This window comes from Hemitrygon akajei, chromosome 7 (assembly GCF_048418815.1).
Source record: "Hemitrygon akajei chromosome 7, sHemAka1.3, whole genome shotgun sequence".
In the NCBI taxonomy this organism is placed as follows: Eukaryota; Metazoa; Chordata; class Chondrichthyes; order Myliobatiformes; family Dasyatidae; genus Hemitrygon; species Hemitrygon akajei.
Window position 1 is genome coordinate 63,047,845 of NC_133130.1, and position 25,598 is coordinate 63,073,442.

The window sequence follows — 25,598 nt, forward strand, 5'->3', positions numbered from 1 at the left end:
TGTCTGCCATTTCCTTGTCCCCCATTACTACCCCTCCAACATCATTTTCCAGCTGTCCAATATCTACTCTCATCTCTTTTACTCTATATATATCTGAAAAAGCTTTTAGATAGATAGATACTTTATTCATCCCCATGGGGAAATTCAACATTTTTTCCAATGTCCCATACACTTATTGTAGCAAAACTAATTACATACAATACTTAACTCAGTAAAAGTATGATATGCATCTAAAATCACCCTCTCAAAAAGCATTAATAATAGCTTTTAAAAAGTTCTTAAGTAGTTTACTTAAATACATTGAGTCCTAACCCCGGCACTTTAACATATCTTACTCCTGGCGGTTGAATTGTAAAGCCGAATGGCATTGGGGAGTATTGATCTCTTCATCCTGTCTGAGGAGCATTGCATCGATAGCAACCTGTCGCTGAAACTGCTTCTCTGTCTCTGGATGGTGCTATGTAGAGGATGTTCAGGGTTTTCCATAATTGACCGTAGCCTACTCAGCGCCCTTCGCTCTGCTACCGATGTTATACTCCCCAGTACTTTGCCCACGACAGAGCCCGCCTTCCTTACCAGCTTATTAAGACGTGAGGCGTCCCTCTTCTTAATGCTTCCTCCCCAACACGCCACCACAAAGAAGAGGGCACTCTCCACAACTGACCTATAGAACATCTTCAGCATCTCACTACAGACATTGAATGACGCCAACCTTCTAAGGAAGTACAGTCGACTCTGTGCCTTCCTACACAAGGCATCTGTGTTGGCAGTCCAGTCTAGCTTCTCGTCTATCTGTACTCCCAGATACTTGTAGGTCTTAACCTGCTCCACACATTCTCCATTAATGATCACTGGCTCCATATGAGGCCTAGATCTCCTAAAGTCCACCACCATCTCCTTGGTCTTGGTGATATTGAGACGCAGGTAGTTTGAGTTGCACCATATCACAAAGTCCTGTATCAGTTTCCTATACTCTTCCTCCTGTCCATTCCTGACACACCCCACTATGGCCGTGTCATTAGCGAACTTCTGCACATGGCAGGACTCCGAGTTATGTTGGAAGTCTGATGTGTACAGGGTGAACAGGACAAAAGAGTACCCTCTTTGATATTGTTGGCAAGTTTACCTTCATATTTCATCTACTTTGCCCCATATGGATTTTTGTTGCCTTCTGTTGCTTTTTGTAAGTTTCCCAATCCTTTAACTTCCCACTAATTATTGCTCTATTATTTGCCCTCTCTTTTGCTTTTATGTTGGCTTTGACTTCTCTTGTTGGTCATGATTGCGTCACCTTGCCTTTAGAATACTTGTGCTTCTTTGTGATGTATCCATCCTGCGCCATCCAAATTGCTCCTGGAAACTCTAGCCACTGCTGCTCTGCCATCATCCCTGCTAGTATCTCCTTCCAATCAACTTTGACCAGCTCCTCTCTCATACCTCTGTAATTCCCATTACTCCACTGTAATACTGATACATCTGCCTTTAGCTTCACCCTCTCAAGTTGCAGGGTAAATTCTATCATATTATGATCATTGACTCCTAAGAGTTACTTTACCTTAAGCTCTCCCAATTCATCTCCGGTTCATTACATAACACCCAATCCAGAAATAGCTGATCCCCTAGTGGGATCAACCACAAGTGGTTTAAAAAACTAACTGATGTGTTTTCTGCAAATATATGGGATCCACCACCAGCTTACTTTTCCCAATCTAACTGAATATTGAAATCCCCCATGACTATTGTAATATTGGTCTTTTGACATGCCTTTTCTTTCTCCTTTGTAATTTGTAGCCCACATCCTGGCTACTGTTCGGAGGCCTATATAAATTTGTAGGAGCCATGCATCTGCTTTCTACCTGCATTGTATTCTGGTTTGCATGTACATTATCTTTATTATGGTAATGAGTCACATGAGTAAGGGGGCATGGTAAAGGCAAAGGGAATAAATTAACATATTCTTGCTTTGTTTGTATAACAAATCTGTGGGGTCACTGGTAGTGGTAACTGTTTTGGTTAAATTGGCCACTACATGGGTCGTTTTACTCTTGACGTTTCTTAACTCTACCCACAAGGATTCAATATCTTCCAATCCTATGTCACTTCTTTCTAACAATTTGGTTTCATCTTTTACTAACAGAGCCACAACACCCCCTCTTCCTATCTGCATGTCATTTCAATACACTGTGTATCCTTCAATGTTAAGCTCCCAACTATAATCTTGTTTCAGCCACAACTCAGTGATGCCCACACCATCACACCTGCCAATCTCTAACTACTCGACAAGAACATCTACCTTATTCCATATACTGTGCGGATTTGAATATTACACTTTCTGTCCTGTATCCATCACCCTTTTTGATTTTGTCCTCCTTTTACACTGCAACTCATCCCATGCTGTCATCAGCCTGTCCTTCCTGACAGTCTCACTACACACTGCCTCTGCTTGTAAACCAACATCCCTATCTTCAGGCCTGTCACTTTGGTTCTCATCCCCCTGCTCAATTAGTTTAAGCCTTCCTCAACAGTTCTAGTAAACCTACCTGTATGGATATTGATTCCTTGGGTTCAGGTGTAACCTGTCACTTTTGTATAGGTCAGGTCATACCTTCCCCAGAAGAGATCCCAATGATCCTGAAACTTGAAACTCTGCCCCCTGCATCAATTCCTCAGCTGCACAGTCATCTGCCAACTCATGCTATTCTTATCCTCCCTGGCATCTGGCACAAGCAGTAATCAAAAGACTGCTACCTTGGGCCTCCTACTTTTCAGTTTTCTACCTAGCTCCCTAAATTCTCTCTTCAGGATCTCCTCACTTTTCCTACTTTTCATTGGTGCAGATATGTACCGAGACTTCTGGCTGCTCACCTTCCCCCTTTAAAATGTTATGGACCTGATCCAAGACATCTCTGACCCTGGCACCTAGGAGGGTATATAGCACCCAAGTTTCTCCACAGCATTCACAGAACCTCGTGTCTACTCCTTTAACTATGGAATCCCCTATCACTACTGCATTACTGTAGTCCTCTTTTCCTCCTCCCCTTCTGAGCCAGTCAGTGCCAGAGACACAGCACCATGGCTCTCCACATCCCCCCCAGTAAGTCATCCCTCCCAGCAATCTCCAAAACAGTGGCCATAGGGGTGCTCTGTATTGTCTGCCCATTTCCCTTCCTTCTCCTGACAGTCACCCATTTACCTGCCTCCTGTATCTTTGGAGTGACTACCTCCCTGTAGCCTAGCTATCATCTCCTCAGTTCCCTGTTTGAGCCAAAGGTCATCAAGCTGCAGCTCCAGTTTCTTGAAACATTCTCTGAGGAGCTTCAGTTTGGTGCACTTGGTGCAGATATGGTTATCTGGGAGGCTGGAAGTTACCCATAATTCCCACACCTCACACAAAGAATACAACACAGCCTCTGAGCTATTCTCACTGGTATAATTGTGCACTAACAGACAAAGAATTAAAAATGAAGGAGAAACTTACCAGAAATTTACGTCACCCAAGCCTGTTTTCACCATGAGCCAAAACCTCCCCACTCTATCACTGGTCCACTCACACAATGGCACTCTGCTTGTCCGTGCCCTAATTTTATTTGCCCTTGCTAATGAATTACGACTGTGCCACTGCAAAAAAACCAAAATCATGCAAAAGCTCCTTTTTAAAAATCTCTTTCTCCCTAACCTGCAAGAGGCCTCCTACACCGATTTGACTGCATCTCCAGAAGAAGCTGACCCAAATGCATTCCTTAATTTACTACGCACAGGGATTACTCTCTGGGCTCTCCCCTTAAAACTCAGAGAGCTGGAGTTGAGAGTGTTTATAAAGCAGTGTCATGCGAAAGATTTTGAATTAATGCATGGACCTTTAGGTCACGTGCCGTTTCCTGGGCTTGGAGGAGTCTGTGTCTTATTGTAACTCACTGTATATTTGGAGACCTTATGGACTGGTGGGTGTTGTATGAGCTAGAGAGCATTCTGGACAAGGGTGATAATGTTTTAATTTAAATATAATGTAAATATTCTAATGAAAGAGACGTAAATAAACTTCTATACGTCGAAAAATAGTGGTCTGGAACAAGTTAACAGATGGACTGCAACTACCCAGCACTAATGCAGAGTACTGCCAGTTGGCTGTCATTGAATGGTATCCAGCCATTGAATACTTTTCATTATCATGAAATTATTGAGGAAGGAGGAAATTTTTAGTTACACTTTGCTTTTCTGCGATTTTCAGTGATTTCTGTTAATTAGAACCTTTTGTCTACACAAAGGCAGCCCATATCAAAGATGTATGGACGGGGTAACATCACCACTCTGAGAAACAGTCTTATAAACATGAGATTGTTTACTTACTTGGTAGTTAGCACCCTTAATTAGTGGCTATCATGAACTCAGAAGAAATTGAGTGAAAGTGGCTTAAATTTATATATCAAGTACAAAGAAAAGTGTTGGCTTTTGTACAGAAAATGAAAATATTTGATATTCTCTGAGGAGGAAGGTTCATCATTGCTGGCTAGGGCTTACAAGCTTATTGAATCAACAATGTATATTGTAAAGAAAAACAGGAAAAGAACTACAGCAAGTACATTTGCAAATGCATCAACCAGTACTACAGTGCTTATCTAGATTCATGAAACTACCATATAAAAAAGTGAAGAAAATTGTAGAAGGACAGATTGAGGACCATACACTGAAAAGAGTTTAATCATTTAGTTTTTCTTAAATCTAGACAATCATATTGTTACCATCAGGAAAGAGGTACAGAAGCCTGAAGGCACACACTCAGCATTTCAGGATCAGCTTCTTCCCCTCTGCCATCTGATTTCTAAATGGACATTGAACTCATGAACACCACCTCACTACTTTTTATTTCTGTTTTTTGTTGCACTACTTATTTTTAACTTAGCTATTTAATAGATATAAATATATACTTACTGTAATTCAGTATTTTTTCTCTATTTTTATCATATATTTCATTGTACTGCTGCTGTAAAGTTAACACATTTCATAACATTTGCCATTGTTATTAAACCTGATTCTGATTACATAATACAGGAGCAATGTCATCTTTGGGGGTGAGAAATGTAGCAAAGGGTTACAAGTATAGCCAATAAGGGCTGAATTTATAAATTCAAATGGGGGTACAGACTGGACAATGTTAAATTGGTTAATGTAAGATTGATCTGCAGACCATCAGTGTTTCCATTCCAGGCTGGACAACTTCATTGGTCAGAATGGTTATAAACTGGAAATAGGTGCTAAAGACAAATTTACTTTTGAAAGATGAGAGATCTGCTCTGCAGGTGGCACTTAAATCTCAGCTGACAGCTAATACTATTAACAACGGCCTTGGAGTAGTAGTGGATACGTCCAAGTCCATCACAGACAATACCCTGCCTGCCATTAAGCACATCTACATGAAACGTTATCACAGGAAAGCAGCGTCCATCATCAGGGAATCCTATCACCCAGAACATGCTCTCTTCTCACTACTGCCATCAGGAAGAAGTTACAGGAGCCTCAGGATTCACACCACTATGTTCAGGAACACTTATTCTGGGCAGAACAGCCCAGAAGTACGAATACCAATTTCAGGGATGTTGTCCGTGAATGTTGAAGTTAACATGTCAACAACTTCAGTATCATATCAAGTTTTTCCTGGACATCAAAGGTCGCACACTGGTTGATAGGGTGACTAAGGACTATGGTTTGTTGGCCCTCATTAGATTGTGTTTAAGAATCGTGAGATAATATTGCAGTTCTATAACGCTCTGGTTAGACCACACTTAGAGTATTGTGTTCAGTTCTGGTCACCTCATTGTAGGAATGGGGATTGATGACCCTGTTCCGTTTTTGTCTGTTTTTTTGTGGGGAAGTGGGATTTGGGGATTGATAATCGTGCTGCCTTTCTTTTCTTTCCTGGTTTCACGGCCACATGGAAAAGAAGAATTTCAAGTTGCATACTTTGTAATAAATGAACCTTTGAAACTTAGATGTGAAGCTTTAGTGCGGGTGCCGAGGTGATTTACCAGGATGCAGCATGTCCTTATTCTCTGGAACGGAGGAGGATTAGAGGTGATTTGATAGAGTGTACAAGCTCATAAGATGCATAGATCAAATGGACAGCCAGAGACCTTTTCCCAGGGTAAAAATGGCTAATATGAAGGGGCATAATTTTGTGATAATTGGAGGAAAGTATGGGGGAGGGGTAAGAGACAAGTTTTTTTCATATACAGAGAGCGGTGGGTGCATGGAATAAATTACTGTGGTAGTGGTAGAAGCAGACATATTAGGAACATTTAATAGAATCTTAAAAAGAAAAATTGTGGGGTGGGGGTATGTGGGAAAGAAATCTTATGAGTAGATTAGAAAGTTGACACAATATCATGGGCTGCAGGGCCTGTGTTGTGCTGTACTGTTCCAAGCTTTATCAGTGGATTAGAAGCAAGTTTAAATAGAATTTAAAAAGGAAACTAATATTCTGTATTTTTAACTTTTCAGATTTGTTAAAGTTGCCTGATCTAATTATTACCAGCATTTTCCTGATGAGCCTGGAAACTAATACTCTTTTACTCATAAACCCTTATACAGTAACCCCTCTCAGCACAGTTCCTATTTATGAACAGAAAAAAGCAATAATTAGACACAAATGACTTGCAGATAGCCGCACATCCCCCTTCCACCCCTCCCCCAACCAATAACTTAAAAATTATTTCTCAACATATTTATAGTGCATGAAAAGGTTAAACTCACGCAAAAAGAATTCTGGCTATGTTACAAATTTTACATGTGACTCATTGGGAGTTATTTCTAAATTACAATTTTTTTCAAAATAATATACTCTCCTTTACTAAAGGATTCTTTAACCTTTTCATGATCCTTTCAACTTCCTGTTCTGTATAAGCACAATATGCTTTAGAGAACAATAAAAGAGCTGTTGGTACTATAACTTGATAAAGGGACATTCAGATTATTATTTATAATAGAGGAAAATTGAAAAATATGGGGAAATACTTGGTAATGGACAAGTACATTAAATAGACATTTAAATAAAAATACCTCAAGGATAGTCGCCTACAGTTTTTTTAAGCTAACAGGGAGGTTTAGCTGGGAGTCCTAGAAAAAGTCCCAAAAACCTTTTCAAAATTTTGGCAAGCAGCAAATGTAAAACTGACCCTTAAACTCATGCTTGAAATCCTCTGGAATATACATTCATCAATTAGAAGAAGTTATTTGGCCAAGTTTTAGTGGTGATTAACTGCTTAAGCGTCCTCTGGAGTGACAGTCTCAGTCTGTGCCTCAGCCTCTTTCCCAATATAGTGCATTCGGCTAAACTGCAGTTTCAGTTTCTCGGCCATCTTGAAGGATCCTAGATGTTCAATTGCTAGCCACTCTTCCAGGCAGTTGAGCTTTAATCTGACATATTAATCATGAGATAACCTAGCTGTCAATAACTTTGTTTTTGCACAATTTATCATACACCTTATCCAGCTTTGTCTCTTCATGTTTGGCACTGGACAAGGTGTATATGAGTCTTCATTTTTACAGGACTAGTTCCTTTGTTTAACAGCTACATTAATAATATATTGAAAAATGAGATTGCAGAGTGTAGTGAAATTCATTTCTGCTCCTGGTATTTAGTCCACAATACATCGTGAATTCTCAGTATGTGCGGTTGGGAGACTGTAGGTCTGACACGGTGGTCAGCAGCACAGGAGCGCCGCAGGGAACCGTACTCTCTCCGGTCCTGTTCACCCTGTACACATCAGACTTCCAATATAACTCGGAGTCCTGCCATGTGCAGAAGTTTGCTGATGACACGGCCATAGTGGGGTGTGTCAGGAATGGATAGGAGGAGGAGTATAGGAAACTGATACAGGACTTTGTGACATGGTGCAACTCAAACTACCTGCGTCTCAATATCACCAAGACCAAGGAGATGGTGGTGGACTTTAGGAGATCTAGGCCTCATATAGATAGATAGATAGATACTTTATTCATCCCCATGGGGAAATTCAACTTTTTTTCCAATGTCCCATACACTTGTTGTAGCAAAACTAATTACATACAATACTTAACTCAGTAAAAAATATGATATGCATCTAAATCACTATCTCAAAAAGCATTAATAATAGCTTTTAAAAAGTTCTTAAGTCCTGGCGGTAGAATTGTAAAGCCTAATGGCATTGGGGAGTATTGACCTCTTCATCCTGTCTGAGGAGCATTGCATCGATAGTAACCTGTCGCTGAAACTGCTTCTCTGTCTCTGGATGGTGCTATGTAGAGGATGTTCAGAGTTATCCATAATTGACCGTAGCCTACTCAGCGCCCTTCGCTCAGCTACCGATGTTAAACTCTCCAGTACTTTGCCCACGACAGAGCCCGCCTTCCTTACCAGCTTATTAAGACGTGAGGCGTCCCTCTTCTTAATGCTTCCTCCCCAACACGCCACCACAAAGAAGAGGGCGCTCTCCACAACTGACCTATAGAACATCTTCAGCATCTCACTACAGACATTGAATGACGCCAACCTTCTAAGGAAGTACAGTCGACTCTGGGCCTTCCTGCACAAGGCATCTGTGTTGGCAGTCCAGTCTAGCCAGTGATCATTAATGGAGAATGTGTGGAGCAGGTTAAGACCTACAAGTATCTGGGAGTACAGTTAGACGAGAGCGCCCTCTTCTTTGTGGTGGCGTGTTGGGGAGGCAGCATTAAGAAGAGGGACGCCTCACGTCTTAATAAGCTGGTAAGGAAGGCGGGCTCTGTCGTGGGCAAAGTACTGGAGAGTTTAACATCGGTAGCTGAGCGAAGGGCGCTGAGTAGGCTACGGTCAATTATGGATAACTCTGAACATCCTCTACATAGCACCATCCAGAGACAGAGAAGCAGTTTCAGCGACAGGTTACTATCGATGCAATTCTCCTCAGACAGGATGAAGAGGTCAATACTCCCCAATGCCATTAGGCTTTACAATTCTACTGCCAGGACTTAAGAACTTTTTAAAAGCTATTATTAATGCTTTTTGAGATAGTGATTTAGATGCATATCATATTTTTTTTACTGAGTTAAGTATTGTATGTAATTAGTTTTGCTACAACAAGTGTATGGGACATTGGAAAAAAGTTGAATTTCCCCATGGGGATGAATAAAGTATCTATCTATCTATCTATCTACCAAAGCTTCCTGTCCTTGTTATGACTGCAATGCCACACATCAAGATAGAGAATGCAGACTGTGAACAGGGGGCTCCATAAGGAGCTGGGATTTTTTTTTTGCTGATATTGGTTAAGTAGCTTTCTCCAGAAATAGGCACTTACAAGTCATAGAATAGAACGGAGGGGAAGAATTGGAGATGGATACAGTAAGTGAAGAGTAAAAATTTAAAATAAAATTGATAAACGATTCCAGTAATAGCAAGAAACTGCACTGATATAGGCAACATACCAAGTCCTGTGATCCAAGTAGGACTATATACAGAAGACATCACGAGGTATTATTAACACAAGAGGGTTTGCAGTTATTGGAAATCCAGAGTAACACACAAAAAATGCTGGAGAAAATCAGCAAATCGGGCAGCATCTATGGAAATGAATAAGCAGCCAACGTTTAGGGATGAAAACCTTCCTCAGGACTGGAATGGAAGGGGAAAGATCCCCAGATAAGGTGGTGGGGGTGGGGGGAGAAGAAGTACGAGCTAGAAGGTGATAGGTGATGCCAGGTGGGAGGGGGAGGGAGGATAAAGTGAGAATCTGGGAGGTGAAAGGTGGAAAAGGTAAAGGGCTATAGAAGGAAGAGTCTGATAGGTGAGGAGAAAGGGAAATAGAAGGGGCATCAGGAGAAGGTGATAGGCAGGTAAGGAGAAGACATAAGGTGGGGGCCAGAATGAGGAAATAAAGGAGAAAGATGGTGGTGGGATGGGGAGAATTTACCAGAATTTGGAGAAATCAATGTTCATGCCATCAGGTTGGAGGCTACCCAGATGGAATACAATGTGTTGCTTCTCCAACATGAGAGTGGTTTAATCATGGCAGAAGAGGAGGCCATGAATTAACAAGGTAGCATTACAGATTTTCATCAACTACATTTTTAATTTGGGAGAAGAATCTTGTAAATGTCAAGTAGTTTGGTGTTGATTTTAAGTCTGATGAGGTGATTTTTGTTTTCTCTCAGTGAATCATGAGTCTTTAGAAATTTTTTCCTTAAAGGGTTGTGGAAGTGGAGGCTTTGAGTATTTTAAAGCCAGAGGTAAACACGTGAGCAGAGAGCAAAGAGTTGTTGCAGTTGGACTGGAATATGGAACTGAGGTTACAGTCAAGTCATAATCTTATTGAATGGTGGAGTAGACTTGAATACTCTTAATCCTAATTCATCTGAGGAAGACTTGTAAATCCCTCAGACCATCGCTTTGAGAAACTGAAGTACTCAAGGCTAGGATGTCAATTGTAATGCTAAAATGGCTAGAATAAGGCAGCTGGAAATTGTTACACTGTGAATGATTTCAGAAGGTCAGTAATATGTTTAAGTTCTTCTTAGGACAAGAACAGACAGGAATAATTGGGTCATGGTGTCTGTGCTGATAGTCACTGTGGACTTGGGCTGAGAGGTATGTTTCCTTATTATTTGAGTCTATCACACTAAGAGGCTGAAGCAAGATCTGCAGTTATAGGACTGTGAAGCTGGATGGCACGAATTTAAGATCTCCCAAGGCACTGGGAATCAATCTTCAAGGAGAGAGATGAGATGCAAGAGTTTGTGTTCATCAACATGTTACTAACTTATAATTAAAAATTTCCCTCCACCGTTCTTTGCACCTTTTGGGAGCACTTTAGGGCATTCAGGAAACATTAGATGCTGTACATTGCCATGCAAACTTAATTTGAATGTATCTCTTAAAGCTTGCATTCTAACACTTATTCTGTTTCGTTTATTCTAGGCTTCAAAGAGCAGCTACCAGAGTTATCACTGACCCACATGTGAAAAGCTCATAGCACCCAACAACCCACTAATCACCATTAGCAAATATCAGTACAGCTACATTCTTCCCAGAGGATGCAATTAGTGAGGTTGAAGAGTTAACAGAACAAGGAGCAGCTTGAGCATTAGGAACCTATGACCAAAATGGCAAGATTGCTAATAACACATATAAAACTTGTGAAATTGGAGGGCTATATTTTGCTATTACTACTTGTGCTAATAATAGAAATGAAAGTACAGCTTATGTTAATCATTGAATGATAAGCATAGAAACAATCTATTTGCTCTATTATGCCTGAAACAATCCTTTTGTTGAGCTAACTGTAAGCGTCATTTACTAGTCTTTTTTCCAAAGCCTGATTTCTTTTTCTGTTGTTGCACAATTCACTTTTAGAACTGATTACTGAATCTCCTCTCACCATTATATTACTAAGTAAATTGCAAACCATAACAACTGACCATGCGATTGTTTTTCTGTACATGCCACTGAATCTCTTGCCAAACCTGCACACTTTACCTGCTTACTCTTCTGCAACTGGAAACCATTTCTACTTAATTACTTTTACCAAACCCCCTCAGGATCTTGAGGATTACCAACAACTCTCTCCTTACTCTTCTCTGCTCTGAGGTAAAACAAAGCTACCTCAACCTAACTGAAATCTGATACCATTCTAATAAATCTTTTTGTACAGCTCCCATTCTTTACATTGTTATGACCCCAGCCCCCTCCTTTGTGAGATTCGCAAGAGCCCTAGTCAAGGGGGGGTCAAATGACCCAAGAGAGAGAGGGAGACGTGCTGAAGACCACGTTCCCCAGGGAAGCAGAATAAAGCGACTCTTTGACTATTGTCTCATGAAAACCACGTGTAAAGCCCTCGGGCAAAGTGGGCTGGTCGCTCAACAAGACAAAAGCCTCAGACATAGCCATTGTCTTGGGAGACACCTTTGTGGGATAAGGAATTGGCCTACGTGCAAAATCTCAGGGCAATGTGAGATGGGTGATGGGGGAAGGATTGCCTCGCCCCCCTACCCTGATGGACATCTACAACCCTGCCAGTCCAGATAAAAGGTGGGCTGCCGAGGCGGGGCGCCAGACGCACCAGAAGATACGCGAGAATTCCTGCGACTGCGTTTAGAGAGCGACAGCCGGTGGTGGGGTTCGTGTGCGTCCTTCCCTTGCCTGGGATTGGCGACCTCACCACGGAAGAACGGCCTAGCTACAGGGGAAGCCACAGATGAGAATCCATTCCCCAACGAGACTTCCGACTACCTCCTACAGGTTGGAAAACCTGTCGGGTAAATGTTTCATTCTCTCTCTCTCTTTCTAACAAAAGTGCACCAACGCGACACCATGACAACGGCAGCGGGTGGAACTGCAGTGACCGCAAAAAGACTTTTAAATATCCAGTAAACAATATATATCTACATTACCCCTAGACAACTGTAGAGCTTATTTCTGATTGATTATTTCTATACCTGTTCTTTAGATTGAGTTGTGACAACGTATATGATCTGAATGTTTTGTATTAACCATACGTTTGTGCCCCTTTATAAATAAAAACGTTTGAAAATAGTAGCATCAGGCTTCGGTGGATCCATCTATCTTTGCTGGAAAACTACCCGGTTACTGGGGAACGTAACAACATGCTTTCAGAAGTTGAAACTGAAAATACTTCAGATGCTAAAAATCTGAAGTGAAAACAGGTATTGGAAATACTCAAGAGGTCAAGAACATATGTGCAGAAAGAAACAGGGTTAGTGTTTCAGATCCTAAAAGAAAATGTCAGGAATACTCAGCAAGCCAGGCAGCATCTACTGTCAGAGAAAGAGGGATAATGATTCAGGTCAAAGACTGTTCATCAAAACTGGGAAGACAGGAGAAAAAGGGATTGTAAGATTCAAAATTAAGATGTGCGTTTCTGACAGGTCCGGGTTAAAGTCTAGGGACAAGTATGATTTAATTATGTCTAGGGACAAGTATGATTTAATTATGTTTAGGGACAACTGTGATTTAATTATGTTTGGGTTAAAGTCTGTAAACAAGTGTGATCTAATTATGAATGCAGAAGCCTTGACAAAATTAACTGTTTGTGGAATCATTGAAGTCCTGAGATATGGACTATTGTTTTACAGAAACGTGTAAAAAAACAACTCCAAATATGGAATGGGATAAGACTATGTACCTCCCGAGTCAGGGAGGAGGGGTGGTAAGGAAGAAGGATAAAACCTGCTGCCCTGTAAGGTTCAGAGTTCCCTTCTCTGAAGGGGCCCAGCTCTGCAGAACTGTTAATAAACTTTGTTTCCTTGAATTTGTCTTGAAGCCATTATTCGGGAGCGTGGCTCGTTTCTGACAGGGATGATGAAGGATCTCAGCCTGAAACATCGACTGTTTGCTCCCCTGACTGATCTACTGTGTTCTTCCAGCATTTAATAGCCAAAAAGAAACCAAATTTTCAGTTTCAGTCAGAGTTTGGCAAGGTTTGCAGTGGGGTAAGATATTAATGAAAAAACAAATAAAGAAACATAAAAGCTATGAATTGAGAGAACTTGTAAAGAGAGAAAAAAAAGACAAAATGTAAAAACTTCAAAATATAGAGCTATAGAAAATGCTGAGGTAAAACAGTTGTAGTGGAAAGTGAAAGTGAGAATATTACAGATGGATGATCTAACTGGAGAAATCAGGTTACACGAATTCAGCAACTGCTTGATCTGCTATTTACAGTTGTCATATTCCAGGCTGGGGTAAATCATTGTTTTGTGAAGGTTTATCTTAACTCCCTGTTGTTGTACTACACAGACTAAAGATTATACAGTATAAGAAAAATGGCATCAGATTTTTGGATCATTGGGCTCTCTTCCTGGGAATTTGCACGTGAACTGAAAGTGGACTAATATCCTAGCAGGGAGATTTGCCAGTACTGCATGAGGGGTGGGGTGGTTAAACTAGAGGCACAGGGAGATGGGAACCAGAGTACCAGAACAGATAGTGCAGAGATTGAGGAAACAGTTGGTGTTCACACCTCAGATAAAGTCAGGAATCAGAAGGTTGAGCATGGTGTGAGCTGTGTCCTCAGCATCATACATTTCAGTGCAAGAAATATCGTAGGAAGGTGGATGAGCTCAAGCCATGGATCAACAGCTGGAATTATGATGGTGTAGCCATTAGTGAGACTTAGTTACAAGAGGGCCAGGACTGGCAGCTCAGTATTCCAGGGTTCCGTTGTTTTAGATGTGACCATGCAGGAGAGATTAAATGAGAAGGTGTGGCATTACTAGTCAGGGAAAATGTCACAGCAGTGCTCAGTCAGGACAGACTGGAGAACTCATCTAGTGAGGTGTTAGGGGTGGAACTGAGGAATAAGAAAGGTATGACCACATTAATGAGGCAATATTACAGACTACCCAACAGTCTGAGGGATTTAGAGGAACAAATTTGTAGAGAGATTGTACTATTGCAAGAAACATAAGGTTCTCATAGTAGCTGATTTTAATTTTCCACATATTGACTGGGACTCCCATACTGTAAAAAGAATAGGTGATATACAGTTTGTCAAACATGTCCAGGAAGTTTCTTTAATCAGTACATAGAAGTCCCAACAAGAGATACTTGATCTGCTATTAGGAATGAGACAGGGCAGGTGACAGAAGTTTGTGTAGGTGAACATTTTGCAGCTAGTGATCACAACATCATTAGTTTCAAAGTAAATATTTAAAAAGATAGAATCTGAACCCAAGGTCTAAACCTAAGTTGGAGAAAGGCCTATTTAGATGTAATCAGGAAGGATCTGGCCGGTGTAGATTAGGACAGGCAATGGTGTTTTTGGTAAGTGAGAGGCCTTCAAAAGAGAAATTTTGACCGCACAAAGCTTGTATGCTCCAGTCAGAATAAAAGCTAAACATAACTGGTGTAGGGAGCCTTGGATTTCAAGAGATATTGAGGCCCTGGTTAAGAAACAAAGGTGCGTTGCAGGTATAGGCAAGCGGTAACAAATGGGGTGCTTATGGAGTAGAAGAAATGCAAGGGAACATGCAAGAAAGAAATCTGTAAGGCAAAAATAAATGCATGAGGTTTCCTCAGCAGACAAGGTGAAGAAGAATCCTAAGGGATTCTACAGATAGGTTAAGAGCAAAATGGAGTGAAAGGGACAAAATTGGTCCTCTGGGAGATCAAAATGGGTATCCGTGCATGGAGCCAAAAGAGATGGGGAGATCTTAAATGAATTTTTTGCATCTGTATTTCAGAATCAGAGTCGGTATCAGAATCACTGGCACGTGTCGTGAAATTTGTTAACTTAGCAGCAGCAGCAGTTCAATGCAACACATGAGAATACAGAAAGAAAAAATAAGTCAATTACAGTAAGTTTATATATGTGTATTTAATAGATTAAAATAGTGCAATATAGAAATAATATATATAAAAAAGTGAGGTAGTATTCATGGGTTCAATGTCCAGTTAGGAATTGGATGGCAGGGGGGAAGAAGCTGTTCCTGAATCTGAGTGTGGCCTGCAGGCTTCTAAACCTTCTTCCTGACAGTAACAATGAGAAGAGGGCATGTCCTGGGTGATGGATATCGCCTTTCTGTGGCACCACTCCTTGAAGATGTCTTGGCTACTTGGAGACTAGTACCCAGGATGGAGCTGACTAATTTTACAACTTTCTGTAGCTTCTGTCGATCCTATGCAGTAGCTTCCGCTTACCAGTGATGCAGCCTGTCAAAATGCTCTCCACGATACATCTATAGAGTGTTTTAGGTGACAAACCAAATCCCTTCAAAATCCTAATGAAATATAGCCGCTCTCTTGCCCTCTTTATAGCTACGTCGATATGTTGGGACCAGGTTAGAACCTCGGAGATCTTGACGCTCAGAAACTTGAAACTGCTCACTCTCTCCACTTCTGATCCCTCTATCAGGATTGGTTCATATTCCCTTGTCTTACCCTTCCTGATCCACAATTAGCACTTTTATCTTACTTTCATTGAGTGCAAGATTGTTCCTGTGACACCACTGAACTGCCTGGTATATCTTGCTCCTGTATGCCCTCTCATCGCCATCTAAGATTCTACTAACAACCTATTTACTCAGGAAGCGGACACAAAATCTATCAAAGTGAGGAAAAAAGCATTGACTTGGTGGGCAGGTTTGCCACTGCTACATAGGTGTGTTTAAACTAAGTAGTGGGGGGGGGGGGGGAGGAGACGAACTGGAAATATAAGGATGGAGTTAAAGGGAAAGAGAGAATAAGAAAAGTTAAGAAAGACAACAGAATTAACAGAGCAGAAAGCTCAGGAAGGGATCGGAGAGTATAGCCAAGTGCAATAGGAATCAATGTGAAAGGTGAGGGGAATAATGGATTAAAAGTATTATATATGAATGTACAAAGTATAAGAAATAAAGTGGATGAGCTTGAGGCTCAGTTGGAAATTGGCAAGTATGATGTTGTGGGAATAACAGAGACATGGCTGCAAGAGGACCAGGGCTGGGAAATGAATATTCAAGGGTATACATCCTTTCAAAAGGACAGACAGGTGGGCAGAGGGGTGGTGTGGCTCTGTTGGTGAGGAATGAAATTCAGTCCCTTGCAAGGGGTGACATAGAATCAGGAGATGTAGAGTCAGTATGGATAGAACTGAGAAATTGTAAGGGCAAAAAGACCCTAATGAGAATTATCTACAGGCCCCCAAACAGTAGCCTGGATATAGGGTGCAAGTTGAATCAAGAGTTAAAATTGGCATGTCGCAAAGGTAATGCTACGGTTGTTATGGGAGATTTCAACATGCAGGTAGACTGGGAAAATCAGGTTGGTACTGGACCCCAAGAAAGGGAGTTTGTGGTGTGCCTCCGAGATGGATTCTTAGAGCAGCTTGTACTGGAGCCTACCAGGGAGAAAGCAATTCTGGATTTAGTGTTGTGTAATAAACCAGATTTGATGAGGGAACTCGAGGTAAAGGAGCCATTTGTCATAAGGTGGGCGTTGAGAGAGGACCCAAATGCAAGACACAGACACTGAAGTACTAGGGACAGGAGTAGGTGTGTCAAGGAAGCAAGGGAAGTGGGGAAGAAACGACACTGGACAAGACACAGGCTCTGGGTGAGACTACGATACAGGGCCTGGGCTAGGACTAGACTAGGAAAGCGGGACCTGGAAGAGGAACTAGGAACTTGGAACCTGGACAAGGACTCTGAGCCAGAGACTGGACAGGGACCCGGAACCTGGGTCTTGACTTGGGCTCGGACTCAAGATCTAGGTGAGGACAAGACGTGGCAAGGCACCAGGACTGGACGTGGGGGCAGGACGCGAGACTCCTGGGCTGGATGAGGACGTGAAGCACAGACTAGGATTTGGGAGACTGGAACACAAAACCTTGGTCTTGGGAGACAGGAACGCAGAACACAGAGCCTTGGTCTTGGGAGACGGGAACGCTGAACACAGAGCCTTGGTCTTGGGAGACGGGAACGCTGAACACAGAGCCTTGGTCTTGGGAGACGGGAACGCTGAACACAGAGCCTTGGTCTTGGGAGACGGGAACGCTGAACACAGAGCCTTGGTCTTGGGAGATGGGAACACGGAACACAGAGCCTTGGTCTTGGGAGACAGGAACGCTGAACACAGAGCCTTGGTCTTGGGAGACAGGAACACGGAACACAGAGCCTTGGTCTTGGGAGACGGGAACGTGGAACACAGAGCCTTGGTCTTGGAAGACAGGAACGCTGAACACAGAGCCTTGGTCTTGGGAGACAGGAACGCTGAACACAGAGCCTTGGTCTTGGGAGACGGGAATACGGAACACAGAGCCTTGGTCTTGGGAGATGGGAACGCTGAACACAGAGCCTTGGTCTTGGGAGACAGGAACGCTGAACACAGAGCCTTGGTCTTGGGAGACGGGAATACGGAACACAGAGCCGGGACCCCTCCTTGGGAACAGGACGTAGGGCCAGGACTCATACACAGAATGCTGAACACGACGAGACGGTTCCCAACACAAGGTAGCAGCAAACAGCCAGACTTACCTAGTGAAGGTGAGGACACAAAGAAACAGTTCCAATCAACGTAAGACAGTTCCTTATCTGGACACAGCAAAGCTCCGGTCTTGCTCCAGCAGTAGAACTTGACGGCAAGGATGCAGGCGATGCTCCAGGCAAAAGGTAGCAGGCAAGTCTTCACTTCAGCCAAGGGCTACAGAAAGAAGGGGAGAGGAAGGGAACAGTCCAGCCTCAGGGTAACGGCAAAGACAGCCTGACTTACCCCACGGAGACAAGGACGGGATACTGACGAGACGAAGCAGCAACTACACGCGACACCAGGGCCACTTATATTCCCAGCCCCAAGACGAGCATCAGGTGTCTATGATTAAGCCCAACTGAAACAAGGGACAGCTGGAAGACCTGGAGTCCGGAGTCCACGGACTGGACCATGAATCGAAATGCAGATTTCACGGACTGGACCGTGAACCGGAATGCGGACTTCACGGACCGGACCATGACACCATTAGGAGGTAGTGACCTTAATATGATAAGTTTTAATCTACAGTTTGAGAGGGAGAAGGGAAAATCAGAAGTGTCAGTATTACAGTTGAACAAAGGGAACTGTGGAGCCATGAGGGAGGAGCTGCCCAAAGTTGACCGGAAAGATACCCTAGCAGGGATGACAGTGGAACAACAATGGCAGGTATTTCTGGGAATAATACAGAAGATGTAGGATCAGTTCATTCCAAAGAGGAAGAAAGATTCTAAGGGGAGTAAGGGGCGATCGTGGCTGACAAGAGAAGTCAAGGACAGTATAAAAGTAAAAGAGAAGTATAACATAGCAAAGATGAGCGGGAAGCTAGAGGTAAAATTTTAAAGAGCAACAGAAGATAACTAAAAAGACAATATGGGGAGAAAAGATGAGGTACGAAGGTAAGCTAGCCAAGAATTAGGCTAATTTGAAGTAAAATGGGAGGTTAATTCTTCAGGCCTGACAAGGTGTTCCCTTGGACCCAAGTGCAGAAATTGCTGGGGCCCTAGAGGAGGTATTCAAATCATTCTTAGAGATGGGAGGTACGAAAGGATGGGAGGATAACCAATGCTGTTCCACTGTTTAGGAAAGGCTCTCAAAATAAACCATGAATTTATAGGCCAGTGAGTCTGACATCAGTAGTGGGAAAGCTGTTGGAAGGTTTTCTGAGGGACCGGATATATGAGTATTTGGATACCATGGACTGATTAATGATAGTCAGCATGGCTTTGTGCATGGTAGGTCATGTCTAAACAATCTTAGAGTTTTTCAAGGAAGTTACCAGGAAAATTGATGAAGGCAAGGCAATGGACGTAGCCTACATGGACGTAAACAAGGCATTTGAAAAGGTCCCACATTGGAGGTTGGTCAATTAGGTTCAGTCACTTGGCTTGGATTAGAGATTCGCCTTGTGGGAGAAGCTAGAGAGTGACAGCAGATGGTTGCCTCTCTGAATACAGACCTGTGACTAGAGGTGTGCCGCAGGGAGCGGTGCTGGGTCTGTTGTTGTTAGTCACCTGTATCAACAATCTGAATGATAATCTGGTTAACTGGACACCAAGAGTGGGTGTGCAGTGGACAACAAAGAAAACTATAATGGCTTGCAGTGGGATCTAGACCAGCTGGTAAAACAGACTGAAAGATAGCAGATGGAACTTAATGCAGACAAGCACAAGGTTTTGCATTTTGGTAGGACTAACCAGGGTAGGTCATACACAGTGAACCGTTGGGCACAGGGGTGTACAGTAGAACAAAGGGATCTGCGAATACAGGTTCATAATTCATTCAAAGTGACATCACAGGTAGATAAGGTCATAATGAGAGCTTTTGGCATATTGGCCTTCATAAATCAAAGTACTGAGTACAGGAAATGGGATGTTATGTTGAAGTTTTATAAGACATTGATGAGGCCTAATTTGGAGTATGGTGTGCAATTTTGGTCACCTACCTACAGGAAAGATGTAAATAAGGTTGGAAGAGTACTGAGGAAATTTACAAGATGTTGCTGGGTCTGGAGGACCTGAGTTATAAGGAAAGATTGAATAGGTTAGGACTTTATTCTTGGAACATATAAGATTGAGAGGAGATTTGACAGAGATATACAAAATTATGAGGGTATTGATAGGGTAAGTGCAAGTAGGCTTTTTCCACTGAGGTTGTGTGAGACTACATCTAGAGCTCATGGATTAAGGATGCAAGGTGAAAAATTTAACAGGGACATGAGGGAGATACTTCTGTCAGAGGGTTGTGAGAGTGCGGAATGAGCTGCCAACATAAGTGGTGCATGCAAGCTAGATTTGAACCTTTAAGAGAAGTTTGGAAAGGTACATAGATAGTAGGGGTATGGAGGGCTAAGGTCCTGTTGATGGTCAATGGGAGTAGGCAGTTTAAATGGTTTGGTATGGACTAGATTTGCCAAAGGGTCTGTTTCTATGCTATACATTTCTATGACTATAAAATATAGAGCAAAATTAATCTGTGCTGATTTATTGCATGGAATCAGTTTCATATATGCACAGTATGGAAGTACCAAGCTGCAAGTGTTTGCAGCTGTCATGAATCTTGAATCTTCAGCTTGCTTCCAGTCTTAATAAGCTGATAAGGAAGGCGGGCTCTGTCGTGGGCAAAGTACTGGAGAGTTTAACATCGGTAGCTGAGCGAAGGGCGCTGAGTAGGCTACGGTCAATTATGGAAAACCCTGAACATCCTCTACATAGCACCATCCAGAGACAGAGAAGCAGTTTCAGCGACAGGTTACTGTCGATGCAATGCTCCTCAGACAGGATGAAGAGGTCAATACTCCCCAATGCCATTAGGCTTTACAATTCAACTGCCAGGACTTAAGAACTTTTTTTAAAGCTATTATTAATGCTTTTTGAGTTAGTGATTTAGATGCATATCATATTATTACTGAGTTAAGTATTGTATGTAATGAGTTTTTGCTACAACAAGTGTATGGGACATTGGAAAAAATGTTGAATTTCCCCATGGGGATGAATAAAGTATCTATCTATCTATCTATCTATCTATCTTTAAGGGTCTCAATTTCACCATGTAATTTTCACAATTCACTTTGAGTATTACTGCTTCAAACGGAGCTGAATTAGAATAAGAAGAATTCAGAATGGCAGGGTAGTGATAGGAGAAGGCACCTTGGAAGATGATTGAGATTTATGACAGTAAAATTAACCACCTTGGCAAAATACACCAAAGAAAGCAGATCTTACCTCAAATTCTGAGATCTTGGCCCACGTGAAAATTCCATGAGTGGCTTCAGTGGCAGATTCTTCCTGATAGCAGCTCAGTATGGGCAAACATGTCCATACATTCATCCTCCTTATCAATTGAGGCTCATATAACCTTTTCCAGGCATTTTAATGTTCCCGTGTTACAACACTGATGCTAATTATGCACTCTGATACCAAGCAGCTTCCATACATGGGCACAGTATGTACATCTGGGCCTACAATTTACTATTACCTTGGATGCACAGATTTATCAATTGTATTTTATGATCAATTTCATACTTTAAATCAGTTGTGCTTTGTACTTAATGATTAAATTCCTCAACATACATCAGTATAAAGATCCTTTATAACAATTAAACTTCACATGCATGCTTAACTCATTGCAGTGCCATGTCTCAATTTTCACCATAGAAAATGCTTGAGCAACTGTTTTTGTGAACCCTAGCTCAAGATAATGTACAGTATTTCAGATTTTGAAAATGAAAAAGATCTTTTCAATAGCAATGAAACGCAGGTGAACAATGCCATTCTCCTAATCAGATTCTTCGTTGAAAGTGCCACTTAAATTGATGTATGCTCCATGGAAGTCTAGAATGTAGATGAACATTAATTGAAGACTATGCTGATTGGTAGTGGAATTCTTTATACCTAATGATCCTTTTCAAACAGAATCTCTAATTTTAATTAAGTATAGTGAGGTCTACATCAATAGATCATTTATATCTTTAAATCTGATATCTTATTTAGAGAATTCTCAGTATATATACTCTCAATTTACCAAGCTAGCCCATCAAAAAGTCAGTTCTGACATTTGAAAATCAAACCAAGGTATTAGCTATACAATAAATGGTCAGACCCTGGGGTTGTTATGGAATCGAGGTACACAGGAATGCAAGTGAAAGCGGCGTCACAGGTAGATAGGGCTACAAATGCAGCACTCAGCACACTGGCCTTCACCATTAAGCCTCGAGGTTAATTTGCAGTTACATAAGATGTTGGTGAGGCAGCAGTTGGGAATATTGCGTGTCATTTTAGCTACTCTGAAACAGGAAAAATATTATTAAACTAGAAAGAGTGTATAAAAGACTAGGAATCTGCCTACCCTCGGGGGGTGGGGGGGGGGGTGGTGGTGAGGAGGGGCTATATACAAGAAAAGGTTTTGTAGACTGAGACTTTATTTCCTGGAACGTAGAAGATTGAGGAGTGATCTCATGGAGGTATATATGTAAGATCATGATAGTGTGAAAGCACAATCATTTTCCCAGGGAGGGATGTTAAAAACAAGAGGATAGGTTTAAGATCAGAGGTAGCCTCTTCATAGAAAAAGGTTGTGCACATTTGGAATGAGGTGCAGAAATAGAGATTGAGATGGGCACTTTAAAAGCCATCAAAAGCACAGGCAGATGGGATTAGCTCACTGGACAATGTGGCTGACTTGGATGAGTTGACCAGAGAACCTGTTTCTATGCTGTATAACTTTCACTCCAGATTTACAAATGATCAAACGTTAATCAATTTTCCACAAATTGGTTAAGTGTTTCACCTTACACTTATGTAAAAAAAATGTTTTCTGTCACCAGTGCTGAACAACCTAGATGTAATTATGAGGTTTTATTCCAGCTTACCCAATAAAGGAACTACAGGTAGTTCCGCTATAATGGAACAGTTATGTTCCTAAGAAACATTACATTGTAGAAAAATGTGCTATTAAAAACAATCATTTCAAAAAGCAAAAGCGGGTTGGAGCTAGAGGGTTTTAGAGCTGCAAGAGTAAGTTATTATTTTTCCTGCAGAATTTTTAATGTTTTTAATAGCTATAAGATTATTTTGTCTTGGAAAAATATTAAAGGCTGTATGTTAAATTGTTTATTAAAGTGTCTTTGCACAAGTATCAACAGAGGTGATTGTCAATTTGCAATGCCCTCCTGCGGCAGTCTGATTTCTTAAAAGGGAATGGTATCTGATTGCTGCTAGCAGATAATGTGGAAACAGTTCCTCCCCACTGTCGTCCCTCCTTCCCCCATACTTTTCTTCCCACAAGTCAGCTTTTTCATTTCTGTTTGTTAATTTCTTAGGTAACTCTTAAGTGATGCTCTAGTTCCTGCTCAAAATCACATAATAATCAATTTCTAAGTGTTCCCTAATTCATTAGCCATGTTACTATTCAATTCTTTTATTGAAACACGTGTTACAGCAAAACAAACTACCTATAGTTTCTCTCCATTACTATCATAAATTCCACCCATTACGTTATTTTCCAGTTTCCCATATTCAAAGAACACACATTCAATCTGTGTAATCAGCCCTCTTAATTTAACCCTTTCACTGTAGCATTTATTCTGGTGCATCCACACAGCATTCTCTCCAGGGGAAATATATTATCATGATGTACAATAGAACTGAATTTAGAAGTCCACATGGGGTTTAATGTGAATGCCATACACCTGTGTAATCTATACTGTTTTACCTTCAAGAAAAGAGACAAGCTGTACTGTGTTAACTATAGAGGGTTCGCCCTTCTGTCTGCTACAAATTATCACCACCTTCTTCCAGTGGCAAAGCCGTATTATGTGAATTGCAATGCAGATTCTTTTCATCCTGAGGCACAGGGAAAACCATCTTTAAACCTCAAAACCAGTCATTAGAAATATGCTATTTTCAGTTCAGTATAGCCTTTGACTCCATCAATCAGGATACCATGGAGCACTCTCTCCTCAATTTCAGCTGCCAACAAAGATTTATCTCTACTTATACTTCTGCAACTGCATGCAAGGTATGATACCAATGAATGGGTTGACAACAATACCAATCTCAGTAAACACCTGTGTCAAACAAGACTGTGTCACTGCCCCAATACTCATTTCATTCATCCTTGACACAATTTTGCATCCCTTTCCAAACAAACTTGGTAAGTTAATTGATCATTCTAAATTGTCCTGTGATTAGGCTTAGATTAAAATTGGGGATTACTGGATGGTGCGGGTCAAAGAGCTGGAACGGCCTATTCCATGCTGTGTATGTCAATTAAAATTTTTTTAAAAACCTGAAGAGCTAAATGGAACTCAGAGTGAACAGAAAACGATTTATTTTATGCTGAATCAAGGTCAGTCAAAAACTCAGTCTACCAAATATCAGTGAACCCTGTTCTTTATGCTTTGCAGACCTAGGCACTTGAAGACACTGGACACTACTACAAATGTTGCTGTGAAAAATCTTCCTAATTCATTGGAAGGATAATTGAAGCAACTTTAGTTCTCTTTCCCAGGCCAACCAGATTAGGCAGGCCGCTTCATTCACATGCTCAACATTAAATACCAAAATATCCACTATATTCCATGTTGATATTAGTCATGATAGCCAGACAGATAGAGAAAAAGATTCAAGGATCTATCATAGTTTTGTGCACCTTCTTAATATAACAATGCCCTTTTACAACATCCTATTGGCATGACTGTTCAGAAAAAAATGGTTTCATTAGCGGATTTAGATAGATCACTTGCTTTTCTTTAATTCAATTCTTCATGAATGTACAATGTCAGTACAGATACCTGGCAGACACTGCCCATTACTTAACTGGTAATTTCTCAATTTTAATGCTATAGTAATTCTTAGCCAGCTTTCAAATTTGCCAAAAGCCAATGAGCTACATCCCCATAGATCCTTTGGGAATTTGTAAGCACAGCTGCTTAGTGTGGCTAGTCTGCCTCAAGCAAACTGTTGCAAACTAAAAAAAAGTCCCAGATTGCAGACAGACAGAATGATTTAGTTAGGGTAATGGCAACAGAGCATACTGTACATTTGGTCTTTAATTTTTCCCAACAATTTTTAACTACCTTAAGTTATTACTGCCAAATATTTTCACATTGTTTGAGCAGATTCAAGAGATAGTGTGCATACAGAATGCATTAAGTTTTTTTAAAACATTGCTTTTAAATTGCTTTTATTGTGTTTTGCAGGTTGACTGGCTTTATTTGGAGCACCAATAGGAACACCAAAATATTAAAACAGTATTTTAAGATGGATGAAGAACATTTATTGGCAATTGGCAATCTGGAGTGTAGAGATCCCGGAATACAAGTTCCAATCTCATCATTTCAGTTGTGGAATTTAAATGTAAAAAAAGCTAAGACATTAAAATAAAAATGATAATAGTCGTAACAGTAATGGCGAAAATACTCATTTGTAATGAAGCCCTATGTAATTCATTGATGATTTTCAGTAAAATATATTAACCATTTTTCCATATATGATACTCCAGACCCACTATTCCAAATGACTCTTAAGCACCTCTTCAAATAGCTTCGCAAGCCAATTTATTTATTTTTTCCAGAACCTATACATACATTGCTGTTAAGTCCAATATTTATTGCCTTTCTAAATTGCCC

General features: G+C 41.2%; 1 long non-coding RNA gene across 1 annotated transcript; it reads left to right on the forward strand.

Moving 5' to 3' along the window:
* Positions 1 to 10,939: 10,939 nt before the first annotated feature.
* LOC140730506 (uncharacterized) lies at positions 10,940 to 25,336 on the forward strand. Its single transcript, XR_012099619.1, has 3 exons — positions 10,940 to 12,264; positions 15,211 to 15,324; positions 25,170 to 25,336. It is a non-coding gene; the product is annotated as an uncharacterized lncRNA (long non-coding RNA).
* The last annotated feature ends 262 nt before the right edge of the window (positions 25,337 to 25,598 follow it).